At 39.2% G+C, this 11,115-nt stretch overlaps 1 protein-coding gene across 7 annotated transcripts in view; it reads left to right on the plus strand.

Annotated features, from left to right (window-relative positions):
• LOC145987701 (protein bric-a-brac 1-like) overlaps window positions 1-11,115 on the plus strand; it is a 663,074-nt gene that overhangs the window by 119,917 nt on the left and 532,042 nt on the right. The window lies entirely within an intron of this gene.

An 11,115-nucleotide genomic window follows, 5' to 3' on the forward strand; every position in this document is an offset into this window, starting at 1 on the left:
GTTTGTTGTTTCGTGTTCGAGCGTTTAGCGTTCGTGTTCTGTCAGTGACGTACTTGCTTATTTAGTTAGTTAGGGTTCCTACTTATTTTTACCAAAATCAATTCCCTGGCTCTCTTTAAGGTATTTTCAAATACATTTTCTCCACAACGTAGTAATGTTTTAACTTACTTCAACGATGTTTACGGTATATATTTGTAGTGCATATATGAAAGCAATGGCCCCAGATGCAAGAAATGCCATATTTTCAAGTATTTATTTTCACGTGTATTAAATTGTAGGTAACAAACGTGTGAATAATACGCATTCGTTTCGAATTCTGTCCAGGGCATGAATGTTTTCACGTGTGTGTCCCTTAATCCATGTAACCGTCATTATTCATCCTCATCGTCGCAATGAACCAAACAAGTTCGACGTTAAATAAGTAAGATAGTACTTATTCTACCACCTTAAATTTCTTACGCAAGGATGTTCAATTCTTTGTTTATTCTCATTCATCCAGCATGCAATGGTTTAAGATACGTCGGCGCCGTTTATTGATCTAGGGTTTATTTACCAGAACGCACACTGTGCATGGGTTTCTTTGTGATGTTCCTTCAATTTCATATGACTCATTCTCATCTACGCGGTTAGCCAAAAGTGGCAGAAAAGCGACGCCAAATAACAAAAATGAAATCAAATTAAATCAAACACCCAGGTGTGAGCTAAATAACTCGAGGAACATTTCCGGCAGAAGAAGGGCATTTCGTGCACGAAATCAGACCACTATCCCCTCGACCCCTGCCAACAGTGGAAGGAAAGCATTAACCAAATATCCGATGGAACCGATATAATCGCTGCTGGAAGATTGTATTTCCCGTTAAAAATATCGTGATGCAGGCAAGCATAATGGACGTTCACTGAGTACGAAGGGTTTGACTAGCGTCATTTCGAATCACAACACAATATTGAAACACGCTAACGAAACTACATTCACTACACCATCGAAGACGTAGGGAAGATCACGGAGTTATATTTCGTAGAGCTTCTGCGTGCATTGAAACTAAACTTGTAGGAATATCTGCTGTGAATAGGAACCCTTTTTCGAAAAGAGACTGAGACCTATTGTCCGAGAAGTTCGTCTAGTTTGAGACTTTAGTTAAATAGGGATAAGGTGTATTTTATTTAAATGAATATGACTCGAACTCGGACTCTTCGGTCACGAGACAACCACCGAGACGTTTGTGTGGGCAGTGGCGTAGGCAGGCAATGGCTCAACCGGGCCCGGTCCTCTCCTGCAATTGTGCTAAATCGTCTAGAAATAGTGATCAATGCATTGAAAATGTTTGCAAGAGACTTTCAGTGCTTTCACTGTTTAGGCTGCAATTTCAGTTTGTAGAGGGAAATGTTCATAAGAACAATTAGTTAATACGATGAACAAATCTGTGAGATATCCGAATTACATAGCACTTTATGGAGCATAATTTTGAACTACGAAAAATGATAATTGAAAGGTTTTTAAAAATATATTGAATTATATTTATGGTTGATTCAAGAGTAGTATTTTGTGAATATAGTTATCTAACTTTCTAGCCTTCTTAAAGGCTGCAGCAACACAGGCCTTCCTTCCATCTGTCCCTATCCTGAGCAACATATATCCACTCTGTACCTCCCGATGGCACAGTGGTACCGTCATCGCCTTGTAATTAAGGGGTCCCGGGTTCGATACCCGGTGGAGGTACATAGTGGTTCGGATCCCACTATAAACTGTAGGTCGTCCCGATTAGCCTTTCTGTGCATAAGTGGACTTAAAACAACAAATCAATCAATATATCCACTCTTTTCCATCCCTATCGATTTTCTTTAGGTCCATCTCAACGTTATCTCTCCATCTTCGTCTTGGCCTTCCTACTGGTCTCTTACCATCAGGCCTCCCAACAAGAATATTGTAAACTCCTCTTTCCTCTCCCATTCGTGCCACATGCACTGTTCACCTAAGGCCTGCCCACCTAAGCCTTCTTGATTTAATAATTCTAATAATATCTGGAGATGAATACAAATTATGTACTTCTGTATTATGTAACCTTCTCAACTCACCTGTCTTCTCATTCCTTTTAGGTCCAAATATTTTTCTAAGGATTTTATTTTCTATTCTTAATTTATGTTCCTCTTTCAATGTAAGGGACCAAGTTTCGCATCTATATACGTAATACTACAGGCAAAATTACTCTTTTGTATATTTTAACTTTTAGTTTCTTAGATGTTATAAGAGAAGATAGAAGTTTATGAATAGAAAAGTAACACACATTTCCTGAATTATGTGTGCATTTTAACGAACAGTTACATTGCATTTTGTTATTCCAGTACAGTTTTGCTCAACCACTGTCACACATTGTCACTTCCGAAGAGAAATTCTGGCTACGCCTCGTGTGTGTGATGTTGCGTCTTGACTATGTGTACTGAGTACCACTTTACATTCCCAGCTTTTATTGTTGCAGTACTGGTTTTTGTTCCTCGATTCTTTTACTTTGTTTTCGATAACATATACTAACTCAAAATATTCCTTCTTTGAAATCGCTAACTTAAATCAGTTCCGTTCTCAAGAGAAGCGTAGACTGCAAGGGGTGACCTTTTTTTTAATTTTTTTTATATAGAACTTAAATGTCCATCTCTCTTCCACATAGTACACCCTGTAATGCTTTTTGTAAACTAACGAGGCTTTGACGTCTGGACTCACAGCCAGTATAATCCTCTGGAGGGCTTGTGTTCCGTGTTGTCCATATGTGTTTATGATTGCACTCTAATCCATTTCATCCTATCATCATCATTCATCCTCATCTTCACGAGTAGCCATAAGTGGCAGAAAAGCAAAGTAAAGTAAACTAAACCAATAAATCGAAGGGGAAAGGAGTATAAATACCTCAGTGCCGACGCATACATTATAATTTTTCAGAATATAATCGAAACCCATCCTTACTCCATGGTACTGTACACTGAGGTGCAAAGTAACACCACACGTGGAACAGATACTCACACTTGTTGTAACAGAACACTGCCTTGACGTTGTTCAGCACCATATTGGTGTTGTGTTACACCAGTTATAGGGGTGTAAGGGGTACCTTCCACGTAGGCGCCCAAAAGTCAACCTCACTTCCACGTAGTACACCCTGGACTGCAGACTAACGAGGCTTTGGCGACTGGCACTATGGCCAGTATAATTTTTTGTGTTGTCCTGTTTTTTGTCCTTATGTGTGCTGAGTGCGATTTACAGCCTCAGCTTTTAACAGAAGTCAGAAGATTTTAAGATTTTTAGTTTTGCAACGTTAGAGTTGTTATTTGTAACGATAAGGCCTAAGTGCTGACGCACCTTAAATTTTAAATTCAAATTCAAATTCAAACACCAGTTATGGTAGCTACTTTGTTGCCACGGTGGCGATCCAGTTCCATATTTTGTAGAGCGTCGCCTTCCAAATGTAAATTGCAAGTGTGTGATTTCGCATTTGGCATTGTTCGATCCAGAAAGGAAAGAAAGAAAGAAAAAATAGTAATGACAGAGGTAGTATATTTGATGCGGAATAACCCTTCCATAAATGTTCATTGCCTGTCGAACGTGTAAACTGATTTGGATTTGGTTCCGGAAATAGACAAACTAATGACAGTTGAATTGAGGAAATTAATGGCAAATTTCCAGCTTGGCGCTCCGAACAACAGTTTATGGCATTGCGTGTGCGACGAAAGAAGAAAAAAGCGTGAGTTTTGAACCCTATTTTCAATTTCTATTAACGCGGTTCGCGGGGGGTGCCCTGCGAATTCAATGCCTTTTAATGGTGGTGCCTCGATTGCCGAAACAATCTCTGACTTGGGGAGATGTGGAAATTCAAGAAACCCCGTCGGTTCGATCTCAGCACGAGTTTGATGTTGCATTGTGGACCGGTTGGGCCATCTTGTCTGCCTTCCAGTTCCTCTTCATCGCCCGTCTCCGCCTCCTTTCGCCTGTTTCTCGAATCGAATTTGTCTCTCTTCCTGACGACAGCTGTTAAGTCTAGGATGGACGGCAGAATCCGAATCCGAATGCAGTAGGATTGAAATTCAAGATTTGTTATCCGATTCTCGGTTGCGAGATTCTTTACCCGATTCTCGCTTTTACGATTATTTACCCGAAACCAGATTTCGAGACTCGATTCTCGAATCCAGAATACGCTATCCGATACCTGATTTTGTAATTCCGGAACTCGTTACCCGATATTTGAGTCCAGGATTCGATACACAATTCTCAATTCCAGGATTCGTTACCCAATTCTCAATTTCAGGATTCGTTACCCAATTCTCAATTCCAGGATTCGTTACCCAATTCTCAATTCCAGGATTCGATGCCCAATTCTCAATTCCAGGATTCGTTACCCAATTCTCGGTTCCATGATTCTTTACTCAGTTCTAGGATTCTTGATCCGAATCCAGAATTTGACACCCGATTCTCGAATCCAGTATGCAGTACCAAATATCTGATTTCATAATTCCGAAATTCGTTACCCGATGTGGTATAAATTGGGTATCAATCCAGGATTCGATACCCAATTCTCAATTCCAGGATTCGTTACCCAATTCTCGGTTCCAGAGTCCGATACCCGATTCTCGATTCGGAACTCGGTATCCAGTTCCCAGTTCTCTGTTTCAGGATTCTTTACCCGAGTCTTGAATCCAAAATTCGATACCCGAATCTCAGGTCAGAATTCGTAAACGGATTCTTAGTTAAGGATTGGTTCATTCTTATTCCGAAATTCGTTACTCGATTTTAGAATCCAGGATACGATATCCGATTTTCAGTTGCACCCGATTTCATAGTTTCGTGATTCGTTACCCGATAGAATTTGATACCTGATTCTCGATTCCAGGATCTGCTACCGATTCTCTAATCTAGAATTCGATATCTTGTTCCGTAATTCAGGAATTCGTTGTCCAGTTGTCGAATTCATAATATTCGATTCCCAGTTTGAGAATTTGTTACCCGATTCTTGAATCGTCTATACTCATTTCTAGAATTCAATACCCGATTCTAATTCTGAAATACGATACTCGATTGTGGAATTCAGTTTAGCTACCAGTTTCACCGTGGTAATGTTTCAGCAACCACGTTCATGAACTAAATAAGATATTGTTAGAATTCCATCTCTAGCATTCGGTAGACTCTTCGCATACTGCATTCGCTATTGTCTAGTTTAAGGATGATGCTAAGACGAGAGACTGTACAGCCTCATCTCGAGTTGCAAAAGTTAGCGCGTAAGCAGCAGGCTTCTTTTGGAAGAAAACGATTCCTAGGAGATTACGAGAATCACGCGTTGTTAATGCTTTGCCATATTCAATAGTGAGAAGATGAGAGTTGGGTTTGAATAGAACCGTGAAGAAGTTGATCACCACGCTGTGGCTGTGAACCCTGTTGAGATCAGTGATAAAAGGCATGTGGCATTTTTGTAAGGTGACCAGATTTTTAAAACAACAACACGGTACTTTTTAAATATTTTTTGTAGGTACATATTTTAATATAAAACTGTTTCGTCATACATACTTATGTTTGACAACTAATTAAATAAAGAAATAAATACTGTGTAAATTACTTTCATAATGTGGTGATATGCACTACACGTTAGCTAATTGCGTTTTCAAAACAAACCTACCGCCTGTTTCTTCTTACTATCGCGCTGAGCGACAAATGTTCCAAAAAGAAAACGCTCATAACGGTGCTGTAGTCCCAAAATTTTCAGATACCTTTTATTGTACGCTAAGTTTCGTCAAACGTTAAAGGGAGACCATATTTCCATTACCTTTGGATTATGTTTCCATTAAATATATGGATGAAATCCTTTAACTTCTGCAAAATATGCCACTGCTGGTAGAATACTAATGATGTTGATGCTATACCCATGATTGTCAATGTATTCCAATTGAGAAGGAGGCATTTTTCAAATATGAAACGCGTATTTTAATGACTGGATTTAAACGTAAAGGCTACACTAGTGTTTTATTCGTTACAGTATGCTGTTATTTTATTTTCTTGTTCAAACTGCTTTGGTGAATTGTCAGTGTGTATACTGTTAATAACTTTAATAATACTGTTAATAATATTAAACATGAAAAAGTTGGAGAAATACTTTGAAAACCGCACTCCTTACATTGATCAATATAGTCTTCTTCTATACCTGCCTATCCGAAAACACTACCAAGTGCCATACTTATCACAAGAACGTTTTGCACAAACTCACGGCGGTTTTGCATTCATATGCTCTTATATTTCTGAGGCTTAAACTGATCAACTGTTGGGCCTTCTCGACATTTTCTTCCCAATCACGTGAAGCCAGAAGTATTTGTCCATATAAATCTCACTGAAGTAATGGCCAAATTATACCGCCGTATACCCCCGACTCCAGCCCTGCTGATAACGAATATGTATCGGCCTCGTCTCGATTTTTAATGGTCCTCTCGCTACCATCACTAAAAATAACAGTGTTGTCCGTAAAATCAATATTGAAAAAAGTTGTGCGTATTCCTGTACCCATTTCTTGAATAAACATGCACTCAATTAATAAATAACGAGCAGAAGATAACATCCTTTGTTCGCAAGCGGGTCCTGAAGGGGCCAACAGAGATTGATGGAAACCAACCTACACGATGTTTACATGCATGATCTCAAACGGAATTGCAAATCTCTACGCATTGCGGAGTTACACAGGGTAAACAAGGGGACATTGCCGCCTTCGCAATTGTTGCTTTGCAAGTAGAGTTGCCGTGTACCTGAGCGAACTGCATATGTCTGCGAAGCCCTTAGATAAAGTTGGCTTATTTTATCAAATTAATATATAGACAACATCCCTATTTCACACAGAATACAGCACTTTTTCTGGGCCCGATGTCAGCTTCGTTTCTGCACTATCCACTGCATGAGTGCAACATGTTTGTGCACATAATGTCAACACAAGCAACATGTTTGCTCTTAAAAGTTGTCGGGATGTAGTCCGTGGTTGCAACGTCATTTTTTTCTTGAATCTTCATGGATTTTAACATTCCTCAAAGTTTTAATCTTCTCAACTGTTTGTCACCCATTTTGGGAGATGAGAATGTTTTAACAGATGAATGGCTTATTGCAGAAAGGGACATGAGTCACTTTTGCACAATTCTGAGAAAAACAATGAAAAATCGTATAATATTAATAGTGTAAGAAAGAAATGTGCCGTTGTTGGCTCAAATATTCAACATAATGAATAGTTAATTTTGCAACCCTCAATGCACCCCCTTGCAGTATGCTACTAGACACAGTGGAGGTGAAAAAATTAACTCCGATACCTCAAAAATGTGACTCTGGTCCCTTTCTGCAATAAGCCATTCAGATGTTTTTGGCTTTTGAAAGGAGCGGCTCTCACACTATTCCTGAAGGTTTTAGTGTATCCGTACTTTTTTAATGTGCTGTGTAAGTCCTGTGCAGGTCCCTTTACATCCTTGCACTTTTAACCTTTCATCTTGAAGGTAAGGGTTTTAGATAAAGAGTACTTTTGCTCGTATACTTTGAAGGGTGCAAGATGGCCAGCCATATGTGCCGATGCAACCCACAAATTTTAATTCCTTCATGCAGTAATTTGGAGCTTTTGACTGGTTTCCAGCCCTGTAAAATGCATCACTTCCTTTTGTTGCTCGTCGCAGCTTTTAAAGGGTTATACACATAGTTTTCGAATTTTTTTATGCATATGACTAATGGTCTACGTCACAGTTATATACGAGGGTTGGTGCATAAGTCATGGCAACTATCTTTTCTCGCGAGAATGCAGTAGTGGTACAAAAATTTGAAAGATACAAATGGAAGAGGACACTGTATGGAACTGAACAATGTACGAACAATGCAGGTCATGTGTACCAGGGGTTGGTAGGAAAGCAGGGGTGCCCATCCCCCCAAGGCCAATTGCGCAATCCCCCCCCCCAAATCATGTCATGCATCCCCCCAAATTATATTATTCGCGCACTCAAACCATATAGTAATCTCCACAAAGTAAAGCTCAGGCCGATAATATAATACGGTTCCTGTTTCAAATAACTCATTCCCCGTTTTCTTGGGGTAAATATAATTATATTAGTAACCCATTAAGATAATTATGTGGATTTTATCTTCAGTGCAAATTTAACTTGTATACGTTAAAGTAAAATTTTCCGGTGACAAGAAGTTAGAAATGCGGATTCGAAATATTTTTGTTCCAAATGATGCACCTGCTTTAAATTAACAAGTATACCAAAACTAAGCATTAAGCATATCGCTTATGTCTTGTAATGCACCTATAGTATAAAACTTCACATTCACATCAGTAAAGCGCCAAAGAAACACGCATAAATGCGAGCGAAGCGAGCAAGACAATTTTTATATCCATCTCTTTGCAGGCTATCAAGAATATTAATTTAATGGGGTGTCAAAAACTTTCTGAGGATTCCGAGATAATTAGTCTTTTCCAACTTCTCTTTTGGCACGTTCGGGGTCTAAACGTCGCTAAATACAGTCTCCGAAATGTAATGTTCGAACTGTCTCTCCACTACAGAAATCCCTTGACAACCTGAGATTCAACACTTTATCAAAAGCTTCCTATCTCCCCCTTTAATTTTAATACTCAATCCTACCACCAAAATTTCCAAGCCAATTTTAGACTTACTGTTGATATTGAAGAGTGGATATTGCCTCCTCCAAAAAAATAATTCTCAGTCTCACACAAGAATTTCGTAACAGTATAAGAGAATATTATTACACAAGAATGGAACACCCCTTAAATTTAATGCTCAATCCCCCTCTAACTAAAATACCCGCCATAATCTATGACCTAGTGTTGGATACTGCCCCCCCCCCCCCCCAACGTTTAATTCAGAACCCCCTCCACAGAACCCACGTGTAAAATAAGGCCTAATATTTTGGTGTTGGATATTTCTCCCACCTCCTTCCCTTCGATAATACCCTCAAACACTTTCTTTCTTCATCTAATGGATTAAATATGGTGCATTTAAGGTGTAAAATTTTTACATATATTATGGAAAAATATATAAATATAAATGTTGAATTTTATATAATTTGAATGGAAAAAATCCCCCCCCCCCAAATCTCGATGGCTCAGTACGCGCCATAATCCCTCCCCCTTGTGGGCACCCCTGTAGGAAAGTGCAAAGATAACACTGGTCTACAAAAAAAATATTTGTGAATGTTACAAGAACAAAACAAGCTGTTTCTAGAAGTTGCTGAGCCCCTGAATGCAGATCAAATTTCAGAATTTCTCCATCAGGCTCAGATTTCCTGTAAAAATATTTTCTTGTATTTTCCTACCTCAGCCAATGTTCTATATGTATTGGTCGAAAGGATTTGCTTTTACAAAAGTAAAAGGTAATAACTCTGTGTCAGTATACAAAGGAATGAAGTAAATGGGTAAATGAAAGTGTATAAACATACCTAAAAATGTTTCCTTCCCGATTTCCTACAAAACTTTGCCTCAGAAACATCTCTTCGTAAGGTCCTGCAGTAGTCTGACAGCATTGCGGCACTCCATTTGCCTTCATACCGCTTTTCCATTAGAGCCATGTCTTGGTGAAACCGTTCACCGTGTTCGTCACTAACGGCACCAAGGTTAGTTGGGAAGAAGTCCAGGTGATCATTCAAGAAATGTAATGTTGCATCCCATACGTTGGTATGATCTAATTAGTCCATGCACAATATCGCGATACTTCTCTGCCTTATGGTTCCCTAAAAAGTTTTTACATACACTTGTAAAAGACAACCATGCCATTTTTTCAATATCTGTTAATTGTTGAATGAAATTCTCGTCATTCATCAATTCCCTTATTTGAGGCCCTACAAATATTCCTTCTTTAATTTTGGCATAGCTGATTCTTGGGAATTTCTGTTGCAAGTACATGAATCCACGTGAAGTTCTGTCCATGGCTTTCACAAAGTTTTTAATTAGTCCCAATTTTATGTGCAGAGGAGGGAGATATACATTTTTGGGGTCAACAAGAGAAGTGTTCTCTACATTCTTCTGTCCAGGCACTAATTCACTGCGAAGAGGCCATTTTTTCCCACAATAATGATTTTTTCTGTCTCTGCTGTCCCACTCGCATAAGATGCAGCAATGCTTTGTATACCCAAGCTGCATGCCAAGCAGATTGCAATTACCTTCAGATCTCCGTATATATTCCATTTGTATTTCTCATATTGGATATTTGTCAGAAGCTGTTTCAAGTTTTCATACGTCTCCTTCATGTTAACAGCATGAGCAATTGGTACTGATGGAAATTTGTTTCCATTATGGAGAAGTACAGCTTCCATACTAACTTTGCTGGAATCGATGAAAAGACGCCAATCGTGTGAACTGTATTCATGGCTAAGACAATCCATAACGGATGAGATTACAAAAAACCATGTCTTCTTCGTGGAAGAAATATTCTGAGAAAATAGTATGGCGGTCACGAAAATAATACACTGTCGTATCGCAAGCGAGGAGATTCCAACCTTTCAGTCGCGAAGCTAAAAGTTCAGACTGTTGCTTAGACAAATTTAAATCCCGCGTAAGATCGTTCAGATCCCCTTGAGACAATAAGTGTGGCTCCATTGATGAACCGGACACTTTAAATGTTGGGTCAGCAGTTTCTTCACCTCTTGCACTTTCTTCCCCGTGTTGGTCACGACAATCATCTTCACTCACAGTCACATTCTCAGGAGGCTTTGGTACCGGCAATTCTTCATTGTGACATACAGGTCTCATGGCTGATAGTAAATTTGGGTACTGCACAGTGTTCCTTGTTTCCGACGTGATTCCAGCTATTTTGGTCAGGCAGAAATAACAGTCTGTTGTGTGATCTGATGGTTCCCTCCAAACCATGGGTACAGCAAACGACATGTGACGTGATCCTTTTAACCAGCTTGTCAAAAGTGTAACACAGGTCAAACAGCATATGTGGGGGGGCCATGTTTTGTCTTGGTCCCCAACTTTACACCCAAAATAAAGTTCGTAGCACTTCTTTGTAAGAGGGGTAATTCGTCGCTTTTGTGACTTAAATGTCAACTCTCCACATATATAACAAAACGAATTGGGGTTATTTACGCAGGTACGAGGCATTTTCTTATGCACT

Source organism: Lepisma saccharinum, chromosome 5 (genome assembly GCF_977018435.1).
Source record: "Lepisma saccharinum chromosome 5, izLepSacc3.1, whole genome shotgun sequence".
In the NCBI taxonomy this organism is placed as follows: domain Eukaryota; kingdom Metazoa; phylum Arthropoda; class Insecta; order Zygentoma; family Lepismatidae; genus Lepisma; species Lepisma saccharinum.